Genomic DNA, 14,374 nt, shown 5'->3' with positions numbered 1-14,374 from the left:
TACGATCCATCCTGGGTTTAACCAGGCTGGATTGTATGAGGAGCTCACAAATCCTTGAAAGATCTGGACAAAGTCCCATCGGTGAACTCCTCCGGCAGGCAAGGCTGCATTGGCTGGGTCATGTTGTCCACCCCCCCCCCCCCTCGTGTGCCCGTGCCGGCCTTTATAGGTGCTCGCTAACAGCGCTTTCCCCTACAGTCTAAGGCTACACGTGGGGGATATTTGGCTAAAAACTTTGTGTACAAGTTAGTTATCGACGCACGTCTCAAACAATCCAAAGCCTCTCTCCCTCCCCTAGCTTCCACCCAAAAAAATTCCGGCCACATCCCCCTCCTTCCTCACACCCCCCACCCCCCTCCTCACCCCCCTCTCTCTCCTCCCACCACCTCTTCCCCCTCCTCCCCTGCCACCTCTCCCCCCTACTTTCCCCGCCCCTCCTCTCCCCCCCTCCCCCCTCCTTTCCCCACCTCCTCTCCCCCCCTCCTCTCCCCCCCTCCCCTTCCTCTCCCCCCTCCTCTCCCCCCCCACCTCTCCCCCCCCACCTCTCCCCCGCACCTCTCCCCTCTCCTCCCCCCCTCCTCCCCTCTCCACCTCTCCTCCCCCACCTTTCTCCCCCCCTCCTCTCCCCCCTCCTCCCCCCCCCTCCTCTCCCACCTCTTCCCCCTTCTTTCCCCGCCCCTCCTCTCCCCCCTCCTCTCCCCCCTCTCCTCCACCCCCTCTCCTCCACCCCCTCTCCTCCACCCCCCACCTCTCCCCCCCCACCTCTCCCCCCCACCTCTCCCCTCTCCTCCCCTTCTCCTCCCCTCTCCACCTCTCCTCCCCCACCTTTCTCCCCCCCTCCTCTCCCCCCTCCTCTCCCCACCCCCTCCTCTCCCACCTCTTCCCCCTACTTTCCCCGCCCCTCCTCTCCCCCCTCTCCTCCACCCCCTCTCCTCCACCCCCTCTCCTCCACCCCCTCCTCTCCCCCCTCTCCCCCCTCCTCTCCCCCCTCTCCCCCCTCCTCCCCACCCTCTCCCCCCTCCTCCCCCCCCTCTACCCCCCCCTCTCCCCCCCCCCTCTCCCCCCTCTCCCCCCCCCTCTCCCCCCTCCTCTCCCCCCATCACTCCCAGGGGGCCGCCGCCGCTCTCCCGTGCGGTGACGCGCGGACGAAGGCGGCGCCTTTGGGCCCGGGCGAGGGGGTGGCGCTCTCGGTGTCTGCGGGGAGGGCGAAGAGGCGACGTGGGGTTGGCGCAGCGTGGTGGAGACGTCGACCTCCTCCTCCTCCCACACCCGAACCGCGGTGCCCGCTAGCTACGGGGTGAGTGGCGCGCATAGAAGTACCGCACAACGCGAGACGAACGCGGATTTCTCGAGCCCCCCCCACCACACCACCACACAGGGGCCTACAGCATCGGATCGCCGTGTACCAAGTGGGGGGTTTGGTGGTGGTGGTCGTGGGCCAGGTACGTGGATTCGCTTTGTGTCGGCTTCATTGTCAATGTGTTGTCGTCGTCGTCAATCCACTGCTGGATTGAACACCCCTCGACAAATCTGCCTCTCATCTCTCGCCATGCTGCTCCTGCGACCTCCACGTGTTACAATGACCGATCTCATCGCTCCGTCTCCTCGGTTGTCGTTCCGTCTCTCTCTCTCGGACGTGTTCCAACCCTCCTCTGCCTCACCCTCTCGTCTCGTTATTCTTCACCCATCGGCCATCATTCCCCATCTACGAACAACGTGGTTGCCTGGGCCCACGAGCTTCTCTACATTTATTGAACGATTTAACAACAACAACAATGTGTAATACTAGTCTGGTGTTGGTGTGTTTGGGCAACGATGTTTGTATATCGCGATAAACAGGAGGGGAGGGAGGGAGAATCTCTGTCGGAGTGTCTTCTTCAGATCGTAAAAGTCGCGTGTGAAAGTCACAAAAGACAAAAATCTTCCTACACGGGGCTCCGTGGGGGGGCAAGTGATGTTAGCGAGCGCCTATTAAACAAAGAGCCCGGCACGTTGGGGGGGTGCTGTGTAGACCAAACCACGCCCGGCCGCCTTTGTCTCCCCCCCCCCCGGACCGATGTTGTTCACACACCGCACCGGGCACTCATTTAAGGCCGAGCCGACCTAGGTAGGAGAAGAGCCCGCTGCGTACATCATGCGCCACTGATGTCAGCCGTGACCAGGGGAATATTTATTAACATGCGTGTCTGTACTGTATGTGCGCACATGCGTGTGGGTACTGTATGTGCGCACATGCGTGTGGGGTTAGTGTGTGGTGGGGGGGAGCGGTGGATCTCGTTGGGTTTTCGCTCACGGCTAACATCAGTGGCCAGTGGTAATCCCAACCCGACCGCTCCCGGGGGGGGGGGGGGGGCCTCTTCGGGTGTCATCTCGGCCCTTCGGCACTGGGGGGGGGGCGAAGGCACTTGTCCCCCAAGTCGGCGAGAGGCTACGCGGGGGATCTTTATCTTTGTGTTCAGTCGGTGTTGTCTCCCCGCTGTTTAAATGCAGCCCACGCATGTTTAAAAAGACACATTATTTCTAGATTTGAAGCTTTCGTGACTGCAAGGATTCATACTCTTAGGTTTATTTCGTTAAAGTCACGTAGGTAAAAAATAATAATAGATTATTTTATTTTTATTACTATTTTTTTATTTTTTACCTACGTGACTTTACCGAAAAAAACCCTAAGAGTAAGACACATGTTATACACTGTGTACAAAGGGAGATACATCCCCACGTACAAAATACGCGTACATACATGGCATTGCATAGCGATCTGCCGTATGATCAAAAACTCAACGCATCTGCCAATAACATAACGGTCCTAAAACGGCAAAAATAATACCAGATTCTACGTTTCACGCAATGGGCCTCCTTCGTGGCACACGTAGAAGGGCCAGAGAGTGAGGTGAATACCAGTTTGAGGACTGCACTGTATTTCACCGTGGTTGCTCTGATGGAAACTTTAGTTCAGCAGCAATCTTTTGCAGATGATCGGAATCGCATCGGTATTGCATCCACTGGGTCACCATCAAGCCCCACGTCTATCCACCGCTGGATGAAGGTGACCCCCCCCCAGCAGCTAAGGTCATCATCGCACACTGCTTGAGCGTGATCGGCTCATCGCCTTGCTGCAAGTGGCGTTGGCGTTGTGAGAAGTGAGCACGTGTACAGAGAGTTAGTTGACTTTGTGATCTATGTTTAACCGAAAACCCCAACACTCCCAGGAATGTGGGTTGGGTGCCTTCCAGCGCACTGTATGGGGGTTCTCTACACTCTTTTGTTGTGATTCCTGAGTAAGGGGTGTTGTCCGAAACGTCGCCTGTTATTTAAACTAGTTTACGCATATTTTGTGTTGTGTTAAGGGGTTGGCACGTTTCTGAATACTGCACCTACAAACACACCATTCATCTCTAAAATTTCTTAAAATGTAATTTCTATCAGGGCCCAAACCATGTGTTAACCCCGTCTCTGGCTTCTCTATCTCTGCCTTAAAGAAGGACCATTGGCCAAAACTTCGTCTCTTATTACCAATGTGTTGAGTTTTTAATCATTATGTTTTGCCTGTGCACCACTGCCAATTCGTTATCACAGAAACATGTAGGGTAGTGTAATACATTACTTATTTTGCTTAGTCTTGTGTGATTCATGTTGGATCCTGAGGATTACAAAGGGGGCTTAGTCTGGCTCTGTGAGCCTGCGGTAACAACGTGGAATGTTTAAGCATGCCGAGGGTAAATTAGTTTGGATCGAATAATTTGAGGCATTTAATTTGGCTGGTGAAAAATAGTAACGGATTTGTCAGCCAGGATAATGTAATATGTCCACATATGGAGGTGTGGAATTGGCGAGTGCACATGCGCTCTAAGGATGAGTACATCACAAGAATGTGAGAGATGGCGTTGGCTGCGGGAGGCCTTTATCCATAAGTGAATTGGCTGATAATGCCTTAGTCTGGCTGTTTGAGCTTCAGGTTGTAGTAATGTTGAACTTTCAGGATTTTTGGTATGTGCCTTGGATCTATCAGATGCAACCATTAACATTGACCATTAACATAGAGGAGCTTAATTGTGTCTCAATGTAGCCCTTTAAGCTTTACGGTAACGAGATGTTAACTATCTCGCCTGGTATACAGGAGGTTCGTGGGTTCGATCCCGACCCGGACGCCTGTATATTTGGAGTTTGCATGTTTTCCCCATGGTCGCATGGATTTCTCTCTGTCTCCTCCGATTTTTCCCTCCACACTTAGAATCAACATGCGTTTAGAGTATTTAGGTTGCTATGTATATCCACGTGGTAAGCCACTTAATTGAGCCATCATTTGTGGCCAGGTCGCTTCTGAAAAAGAGATGTATAGCTCGGTGGACCGTACCTAGTAAAACAAAGTAGTTTAGTTGAACACGGTATCCTAACAATCCTAAGGAGGCCTGACTCTGTCTCTGTGAACCATAGAATCCTCATGGTGCCTTTAGTTTTCTCCGTGAGTCTCGTCCATTAACACCGAGTCCTGACAATCGTAAAGGTGCCTCGGTCTGGCTCTGAGCCTTAGACATGAACACTTATGGTTAAGGATCCTAACGGTGCTTTATTCTGAGCCTTTGGCTATAATATTTAACTCTAAGAATCTTAAAGGTGCCTTAGTTGAGCTCTGTGAGCCTCAGGCAATAACATGGATCCTGAGATACCTAAAGTTGCCTCAGACCGGTTTTGTGTTATTTAATCAATTGTGGTATCTATGTGTGTTTCGGGACGGTATATACTGTATGTGTTGACTGCTCATGCCCGTACACTCATGAAACAGTGATATGATTAGAAGTGTATAATTATATCAATAGCTGAAGAGTGACGACATGTTAGCTGTTGATTTTCGGCAACAGATGCAACTTAATATAGATCTTGTGGGTGCAACAATTCTTCCCCCTTCCCCCTCGCGATTCGATGAATTGTCGCAAATCAGGGGTCATGATTCGGTGCATAAATAGTTGATTTGTTTAACATTGCGGTGAATGTAGCGACCCCTAATAACTGGAGAGGTCATGCGAACCCGATACATACAACATATAAGGATGGGGAAACGTGATTTCTCACGCGTGCAAGCTTGAAATCTGAATCAAATAATTGATGCAGTGTGTATTGGTGCCGGGTGGCGAAAACACTGAAAGTTTGCACGGTGGAGGCACACAGGTGGTGGATCTTGCCGGTTGCATCAGTCGGGTCAACCCGAAACACCCGGGTCTCTCACGAGACCTTCCAGCGGGCCTACGACAATTCACGTGGCCTCAGCGTGCACCTATCCTGGCACAAGCTCAGTGGTGATGTCACCACCACTTAGTGATGAATGGCAGTTGTTGAAAGTGTAACAATGTGTACAATTATATATTCTTACTTTACATGTGTATATGTACAGTATTTAACAACCAACTGGGAAAGAGGTTTTTCTTTTTCCCACAAGTTAAGAGCACGTTAAAAGAGAACCACCCCCCATATAGCTTCCACACAAACTTGGGGCAAGTGCTGTTGGTGACCATCTATGAAGGCTGGCACGGCGCATGAGGGGGTGGTTGTGGCCAGGACCACGCCCGGCCACCTTTGTTTTCCCAATGCTGAGGTTTACACACCTCACCATGTACTCGTTTAAGGCTGAGTTGAACTGTAGGATGCACAGGAATGGCTCGGATATTACTCGCATTGTAGTGGAGTGAATTGTCAACCACGCCACCACTACCCGCACTATTTCTTATTCACAAACACCAATACAATGAACTCTTTTATTCTATAAAACAAGAATCTTTTTAACTATTTTTTATTTTACTCGGAAAGGCCCACTGAGCTAAATATCCCTTTTTCAGAAGTGGCCTGACCACAAATGATAGCTCGACAAAGTTGCTTATCATGTTGGAAATTTCTGGTAGCAGCCAAATAGTCTAAACGCATGTTTCTGTGCTGAAGAAACGCTACTTTTTGTGTGTTATTTAATTTACAAAGTGCATAGTATTTTTTTTGTTCCAAAGCGTGGGTGTACGCTCTTGCCAGCCTTGCCATTTAAGGCCACATTTGACTCTTGAAGCTGGAGAGTGGATGAGTTGTTTCTATGCGAGCGGAGCATGTAACAGTGCGTGAGTGCACAGCCTTTTACCCTTAACAGCAGTCACTCTCATTACAACAACAGGGGATAGATTTGTCAGATTCCCCTTGCTGTAGTAGTTGCTCTCTCATTCCCTACACCAGGGGTCGGCAACCTGCGGCTCCGGAGCCGCATGCGGCTCTTTTGAACCTTGACCGCGGCTCCGGGGCGGATGCTAGTGAGGGGAGGAGGCGCACTGTGACACCTGCTCTGGCGTTGCCGCTGCTGACAGGTCGCCGCTCCGCTCCACACTGCCCGCCCGGTGACAGGCAATAACGTTGCTGTTGCTTTGTCACATGTTTGGAAGAAGTAAAAACCTTCCTGGGCAGCAAAGAGCTCACCTTTGCTGAGCTGGAACAGCCAGAGTGGCTGGAAAAATTACATTTTATGGTAGACATGACAGCACATCTAAACACGCTAAATACAACCCTTCAGGGGAAAGGAGGCACAGCCCTGCACATGCTGGAGGAGGTTTTGGCATTCGAGCGCAAGTTGACAGTGTTTGTCAAAGATTTACAGAGAGGTACACTGTCTCACTTTCCCTCTTTGAGAGAGTTCAAACAAAGTCATGATACGATAAATTTGGAATATTTCAAGTCTGCAATCACCACAATGCAAAGTTCGTTTGGGAAACGATTCTGTGAGTTCAGAGAGGAAAAAACGACATTATCCTTCCCTGTCACTCCCCTGGCGATCGATCCATCCCTATTGAATATGACTGCATTTGCAGGTGTAAGTCAACCTGATCTTGAGATGGAACTGGCCGATATAGCCGACAAAGATATATGGGTGTCCAAGTTCAAATGCTTGACCGCTACTCTTGAGGATGTTGCCCGTCAGAAGGCCATTCTGGCTCAGAATCATAAATGGAGTGATATTGAAAACCTTCCCAAACAGGACAAACTTGTATTCGAAACATGGAATGCCATCCCCAACACTTATATAAACATGAAAAAGTATGCATTTGGAGTCCTGTCGATCTTCGGCTCCACATATGTATGTGAGCAGGTCTTCTCCAACATGAACTATATTAAAAACAAACATCGATCACGCCTCACAGATGACAGCTTGCAAGCCTGTGTGAAAATGAAGGTGACGTCTTACAGCCCTGATGTGCAGACACTGTGCACTGAGGTTCAGGAGCAAAAATCCCATTAACCAGGTAATTTAGCTATTAATTTGCAAAAATATATTTTACATTGTTAAGTGAAAAAGTCCTTTTTTTATTCAGATTGACAGCTGACTGCACGATCCTGTATATAGCAATAAGGTAAGAAACAATATATGCAGTGTTATATTTGTTTTAATAGTTGCAATGGTTTTGCGGCTCCCAGTTTATTTTTTCCTTCGGAAACGGGTCCAAGTGGCTCTTTATGTCTTAAAGGTTGCAGACCCCTGCCCTACACTGTCTTCAAAGTACCGGGCTTAATACAGGGGTGGAGTTGCCTGGTATAGCATTTTTTAAAAATAAAACCCAACGTTCATTCAGAGTTTGTCATTATATTTATACTTCCCTTTTAGCGTAATAAAATTTTCATAATAATAAAGAAATACCTTTTTTTATTTTAAGCCACTGGAACCATCCTAAAACTATCAGCCAATTCTAGACCCACAAACCAATGCTACTTTAACGTACTATGCAACACGGTACAACAGACGGTACATACTAAACTGGGACGTGTTCTGTCGTGTGCTGTTTTTTAGCACAGCATGGAGAGATGCACACAACAAGGTTGGAGTGTTCTGCAGGCTAGTCATTTCAACTTTAGGAGTGAGATTCTAACGGTATTTTATGGATTCCCTCGTCCCCCCAATATAACGAATTACACTCGGGACACGGTGCATATTTCCCCGCGTTATTTGAAGGTAAAACTGGAGCTGACATGTTGTGTTACATGTGTTCATCTGCAGACGTTCACAAATTGTTGGTTGAGTCTGGTAAACGTGCAAGAAATACATCGCTTAACACGCTGGCAGCTGCACTTTATTGTGGTTACATACCCTGTGCACTTGTAATCCAGCGGGTTAGAGGTGGAGTTGGTGGATCGATTAGTGATGGTGTCTGTGAGAGGCATTCACCTGCAAGACACATGAGATGCCTGCAGAAGGCAGCAAAGCGAGCATTTTTAGTTTATTGATATTGAATTAAAAGTACAATCGTGAACGAATATCTTTCAGTAAATCACCAATAGCACGGGAATGGTTAAGATAAAATAGGTGTCTCTGATGAGCAAGCACGATCGACCTATCACTCCTTTAAATGTTCTTTCCCACTATCAAGGTCAGGTCTCTACGACTTTGCAAAAAATCCAAACCGACATTTTGGAACCTGGATTTTTGTTGCTATCGTTTGTTGTATTGCTCAGCCCCAGTACCACTGCATATGCCCAGGTTTCAAGTAGAACGATCAACGTTGAATCGTCCCAGTAGTACGATGATGATGGACGTTGGGGAGGTGGGGGGGGGGAGCAGTTGTAGGTGGGTTTCGCTCACTCCGCTATAAACCCGGCGACCTGAGTTCGATTTCCATGCACGGCTAACATCCGTGGCGAGTGAGGTTTGAATTGACCCTGTGGCGTCCACTCCTTTACTAACCTGCACTTACCAGCGCGGTGAACTGTGATAAAAACATTCCCTCGCATTGGGAGGCCTTCATCCATCTTTTGATTGACACACGGCTGCAAATTATTATTGTTCTATGCTTTCATGAAAACCGCGTAAGAATGTAGACGGTCGTAGACATGACAAGTGGTTGAATGTGAAAGTCGGTGAGTCATTATTTACAGCTTAACAACAGGTGATATTGTGGCTTCAGAAGACGAGAGGAATAAACACCAGCATGTGTTGATTCACCTTTGACGAGCACAACCAGGAGAAATCTGCGTGCAATTTTGCACCGTGTTCGTCGCACATTAAACGCATGGCATCGCACCAAAAAAATGTCATCTGGGTCGCGTGACTGAAGTGACTGAACGTGAAGACGCAAACTCTGGCTTGTAACTCAAAGCTGCCAAGCCGCTTATTCTACACGATTTTAACTCTGTGGGGGTGAGGGTCAAACTCCATTCTCCGTGACCCACCGCAGTCTCGACAGATTACGTAATTTGCACGCTGTGGTCCACCCGATATTTACTAAATACGTTCCACGTGAGCGCTGATTCAAATTTGAGGAGACTTGCTGCATATGTGTGTACGTGGTCTGTATACGGTGTGGGGAGTGGTGGTGCAGTGGTTGGTGCATTGTGGCTACGATCCCAATGGTTTGAGTTCAATTCCCAGCCGCGGTCCTGGATATTGCTCGTTACTCACATCGGTGACAAGTGATATCCGAATCGATCCTTGATCTTGATGTCTTTTAGGTCGACTTATCCTTACATGAATACCTCGTGTGATGCATAAATATCAGAACTTGGGAGACAAAGGTTACGGGGTGTGGTTGTGCCCACACCATCCCCACGTGCACTTGTTCCAGCTTGAATAGGTGCTTCACGAATAGTGCTTGCTCCGCTCCTCTGCATAGTCCACATGAGGGATCTTTTAGTTTTTGTTCACACATGATATAGCGAGCGCTGTATTAATCGAGTCGCATCAAAATTAAAAGAAATATCTTGTGTCTAGTATTGTGAGATGTTTACTACCTCGCCCTTATTACAGGAAGTTGTGGGTTCAATCCCAACCCTGATTCCTGTATATTTGGAGTTTGCATGTCCTCCCTGTGGTCGCGTGGATTTTTTTCTCCGGCTTCTCCGGTTATTCCCTCCATTTAGAAACATACGTTGAGAGTATTTGATTGCGATACATTGCCACGTGATAAGCCACTTCATTGAGTGATGATTTTTGGTCAGGTCGCTTCTGAAAAAGAGCTACATAGCTCAGTAGGCTGAAACCTGGTAAAATAAAAATGGTGTTTATTTTTAATAAAAAATAGTTTAGTTTTATAGTTTACTATCTCGTGTGTGGTTGAACCCTTCAGTTTCGTTCTCCCCCAAGTCAATTGTTGACATGTTGGAATTTAGTGAGGTGTAGTGGTGTACGAGTGTTTTGCCCTGCGCCGCCCCGCCCCCCGTCGGGTTTTGACACCTCTGCTCCACATGAACGCTGCCGGCGGCTAAATTAAACACAGCTGCCGCTGGTGTCCATTAGGAGGATGAGTGCTGTGTGCGCTTGCAGAGAGAAAAAAAACAAACGCGCAACAACTGTCAGAAACTGCCATTCTCAGACATCTTCTCGCATTCACCCCCCTTCCATAGTCAAGCCTTTTTGAGACGGCCAAATTTTCTGTTTTGATGCGCAAGAAGGCATCATGTTTGCAATAACCACAACACAAGTAGTCAAAAAAGCAAACAAAAAGAAGCATTTTTGTACCAGTTTAATAGGGTAAAAACCTACTACTATATTTTGCCACTGGTAAAAGAGATCTCATAGTGTAAATGCTTACCCCGAGCTCTCAATACTCTGATATTGCACTGTGTTTGAGTTGTACGCCTTCTGGTGTCATCTGGTCCAACACCAATGGGGACTAGGCTCTAAAGAAAGTCGTCTCGGGTGTGGACCAATCAACTTCAAGGACAGTGCATATTATTATCATTATCAGAGTTGCTTCTTTTTGTTTGCTTTTTTGACTACTTGTGTTGTGGTTATTGCAAACATGATGCCTTGAATAAAGGTGTCAGTTTTGTACCAGTTTAAAAGGGTAAAAACCTACTACTACCAGGAGTACGTTGTTGATTGGGAAAGGTATACAGGCACTCCTCGACTTACGAACGAGTTTGGTTCCAAAGGTGTGTTCGTAAGTCGATTTGTTTGTAAGTCCAACTTTACTCCTGTCAATTCCAAACGCCGATGTGCGGTATTTACACTCAACGCAGGGAATGGCATTACAAGTTGTATAATTTCCTGTGGATGCCACTGGTTCTTCATGTTCTGCAGATGTAGATGCCACCACCGCCATCTATTGCGCGGCGGTTGAGCTTACGACTCTCGGTCCGAGCGGGCAACTGGACATACGGACAGGTTTGTTCGTATCTCTGAAAGTTCGTAAGTCAAATATTCGTAGGTAGAGGAGTCCCTGTGTATATATAAAAGGTTCAAATGCAGCCCTACAATGTCCTGATCTCTCTGTTGGGAGGAAGAGCCCCCACGGGAGGGGATTTTTGGGAGTCCCTCTACAAGGTATTTTGGCCTTACTCTTCAATGATGGCCAAAGTCGTCTTGGTAGAGATGGGAGCCCATTCGCACTTGCACTGTGGGCTACCCATTTATACGGTTGTGCTAACCCGTTACCCTTGGCAGCATCCCACTGTTGATTGGTTTCTATGGAAAACGTGTTGCGAGGAGACACGGGTTGGCCCAGTGATGACTATTTCATTAAACTACTTCCCGTGACGCACTGAATTTTATTCAACATGACTAGGATTGGCAAGCCACTCATTCTCCACTGCTGCTGTCATAGTCTGGACCTCTGTTCCCTCAGCCTTCTGTGCTCTCGACTCTCTCTGCCCCTGGTTCAAGTCCAGGCTCAAGACCTTCCTCTTTTGTATTCTCTCTGTGAATGAGCGACTGCCTCTTCTCTACAGCTATAAAATAAATATGCCCCACCATTTCGGTGCAGCGTCTTTGAGATGCGGTTGCTTTTTAGACGCTATATAAATCCTCATTGTGTTTTATAGTGTTGCCAAATAAGAGTTGATTGATCGTAAACGTGAAAAAAGCGAAAGGTGCACGTTCATTCACTTTGGCATGTTTAACAGTTGCCAGCCCGCACAAAACGCCCGTAACCAGCCCATACAGGCTAAAAGACTGCAGTTTAAGTTTCACTGTAGGAATGTAAAGCTGTTTTGTGGGTTTATCTTAATTCCATAATTTAACTCTGAAAAGCTGTAGCAAAATGAAGTGCTGTTCAGCTACAGAGCTGAATGTATTTGAGCGCGCGAGTGTCTCGGGTGTACAATTGTTTTCACTTGCACTATCGGTTCACATGAACATGTCCTCGCAAACCCGTTTCATCCTTCCTTAGATAAGAGCGTGTGTGATTAGTGAGAGACACATGTACGTACAGATCTGTGTGTAAGTTTGAATTAGAGGTGTCTGCTTCACATTGGACAAAGATAAAGGTCCCTGGTATAACCTGTAACAGACTGTTGGGGCAAGTGCTTTGAGCGAGCACCTATGAAGGCTGGCATGGCACACGAGGAGGTAGGTGACCAGCATCACGCCCGACCGCCTTTGTCTCCCCAGTTTCGATGTTTACATACCACACCAAGTACTCATTTGAGGCTGAGTCGACCTAGGAGAGGCCCAGGACCGGTTCCGATAATCGTCACTGGAGTTGACTGAGCTGAAATCGAACCCGGGTCGTCGGGTTTGTAGCGCAGCATACTCACCGCTTTACTACCGCTCCACCCATTGGACACGCACGCGTACACATGATCTCTGTTAATATGAATGAACACATTCAATGGAATGAATATCCCGTTGTGTAACGGTCAGCACGTTTAGACTTGTAGTCCAGATGTCGACAGTTCGATTCGATATCCCGATGCACCAATTGAGATAAAGTGGGCACCTTAAATCGCCCTCCTCTGCCCATCCAGGAGCATAAATGGCTCCACAGTTAGTTGATCGGCATGCCTTGTGTGATGGCGTAAAGTGTGGCTACTTCCACCTCTTCCAAGATATGTGCCATAATACCCTCTGGGATGGGTTCTTGAGAGCTTCCTCTCGTGGAGGTCTTGTCACCAGCATCATCGGTGTGCCAAATAACTTGCAAGGCTGCACCTTTGCCATTACCTATTTCACGACCTACGTGATATACAGAGCGCTGATTAAGATTGAGGGCTCTACCTCACATAGGACAAAGAAAGATTCCCTGTGTCGCCTCCATAGACTGTTGGTAGCAAGAGCTGTTGTCAAGCACCGGTTGGCATGGCACACAAGGGTTCTGTTACCAGCACCTTACCCAGCTGCCTCTGTTTTCCCCGTGCTGGTGTTGACACACCGCAGCGGATATTGTACACAATTAAATCAGAATTAACCTGCAGAGAACACAGGACAGGTTCCGTTTCCAATTTCCACTGATGTCATCAGTGGCCAGGAGTCGAACCCAAGTCGCCAAGTTCATCATCGCTCTGAGCGTGAGTCGCTGGTTCCCGCTACGTTCCACTATGTACCAGCACACGCTCAAGACAGTCAAGCACACGCTGTGTGTGGGAGGGCGTTATATTTGAGTGAGTCATTAATCCCATCCGGCTCATTCCAATATGAGCTCAGCCGTTCCTGTGTTGCTTTGGAATTTTTTTTCTTTTACGAGCCCCGACCCATTCACTTCCTTAAAGGTCTCGCTTCTCTGCCCACAGACCCAGTCCAGCACCGTGCAGTATCGAACTGCACCCACGTTATTTGGCCTGTGGTGGCGGCGGCGCACAAGCACAGATACAAAACGAATAATAATTGATCGGTCATCACAATCGTCAAGCAGCACTGTGGCCTTAAGGTGAAAAAAAATGCGTAACGGGTGACGTTTCCAGCAGTGGCCCTTTCTCATCGCGCATGACTGGAGGGCAGAGAGATGGAGACCGCACGGCATGGAGTCTGTTGAGAAGTACTTTTTTTATTTCAAGTTTTCTCGTGGCCAGTTTTTGAATTGGCATATGAATTGCTCCTTTTTCGCTAGCCGTGGGGTAACGGACAAAAGCTCTTCGCTTAATCAAAGAGTATCGCTGTACTGTATACACATGTACACATGCACGGCTCAAATCTGTTAGCCCTGTCGATAACCAGTGAATACTCATTTGAGTCAACACGTCTCTTTTGCAAGGGGAGACCTATGGCAAACACATGGAACAACCACTATGGCATCGGTTATGACAATGAATGTTTACATTATTTGCTTGGCACAGAGGCTCACAGGCTGCCACGAATCCGGTAACCTAAATTTTATTCCCATCCGTAGCTAAGGTCACTAGTCAGAGCGATGTTCTGCTCGAATGAGCATCGAGGCGGTTTGGAATCATCTTAAAGTTCATGTTTAAACGTGATTTTCTATTTTTTTTCGGTTGAATATGACAATTGGCAACACATCTCAAGTGTACACGATTAACATCACGTCACTGAGTGGCGGCGACGTCACTGCAGCGCTCGTGCCAGGCTAGGTGCACTTTGAGGCCAATTGAAGTGTCGAAGGCTCGCTGACGGGAGGTCACGGGCAGATCAAGGTGTTTTGGGTTGACCGAAATGACTGACGGATGCACCACCCGTGCTCCCGACTGT

General features: G+C 48.1%; 1 protein-coding gene across 4 annotated transcripts in view; it reads left to right on the top strand.

Annotated features, from left to right (window-relative positions):
* The first annotated feature begins 1,132 nt into the window (after positions 1-1,132).
* The window catches only part of LOC144936558 (CD151 antigen-like), a 31,265-nt gene continuing 18,023 nt past the window's right edge, over positions 1,133-14,374 (top strand). For 2 of the 4 annotated variants that reach the window (XM_078863759.1, XM_078863758.1), the window contains exon 1: positions 1,304-1,442. The gene's annotated coding sequence lies outside the window, so the exon portion shown is untranslated. The other 2 variants (XM_078863757.1, XM_078863756.1) reach the window with 2 other exon arrangements.

This window comes from Lampetra fluviatilis, chromosome 16 (genome assembly GCF_964198595.1).
Source record: "Lampetra fluviatilis chromosome 16, kcLamFluv1.1, whole genome shotgun sequence".
NCBI classification, from domain to species: domain Eukaryota; kingdom Metazoa; phylum Chordata; class Hyperoartia; order Petromyzontiformes; family Petromyzontidae; genus Lampetra; species Lampetra fluviatilis.
This window is presented reverse-complemented; position numbering and strand designations above follow the sequence as displayed.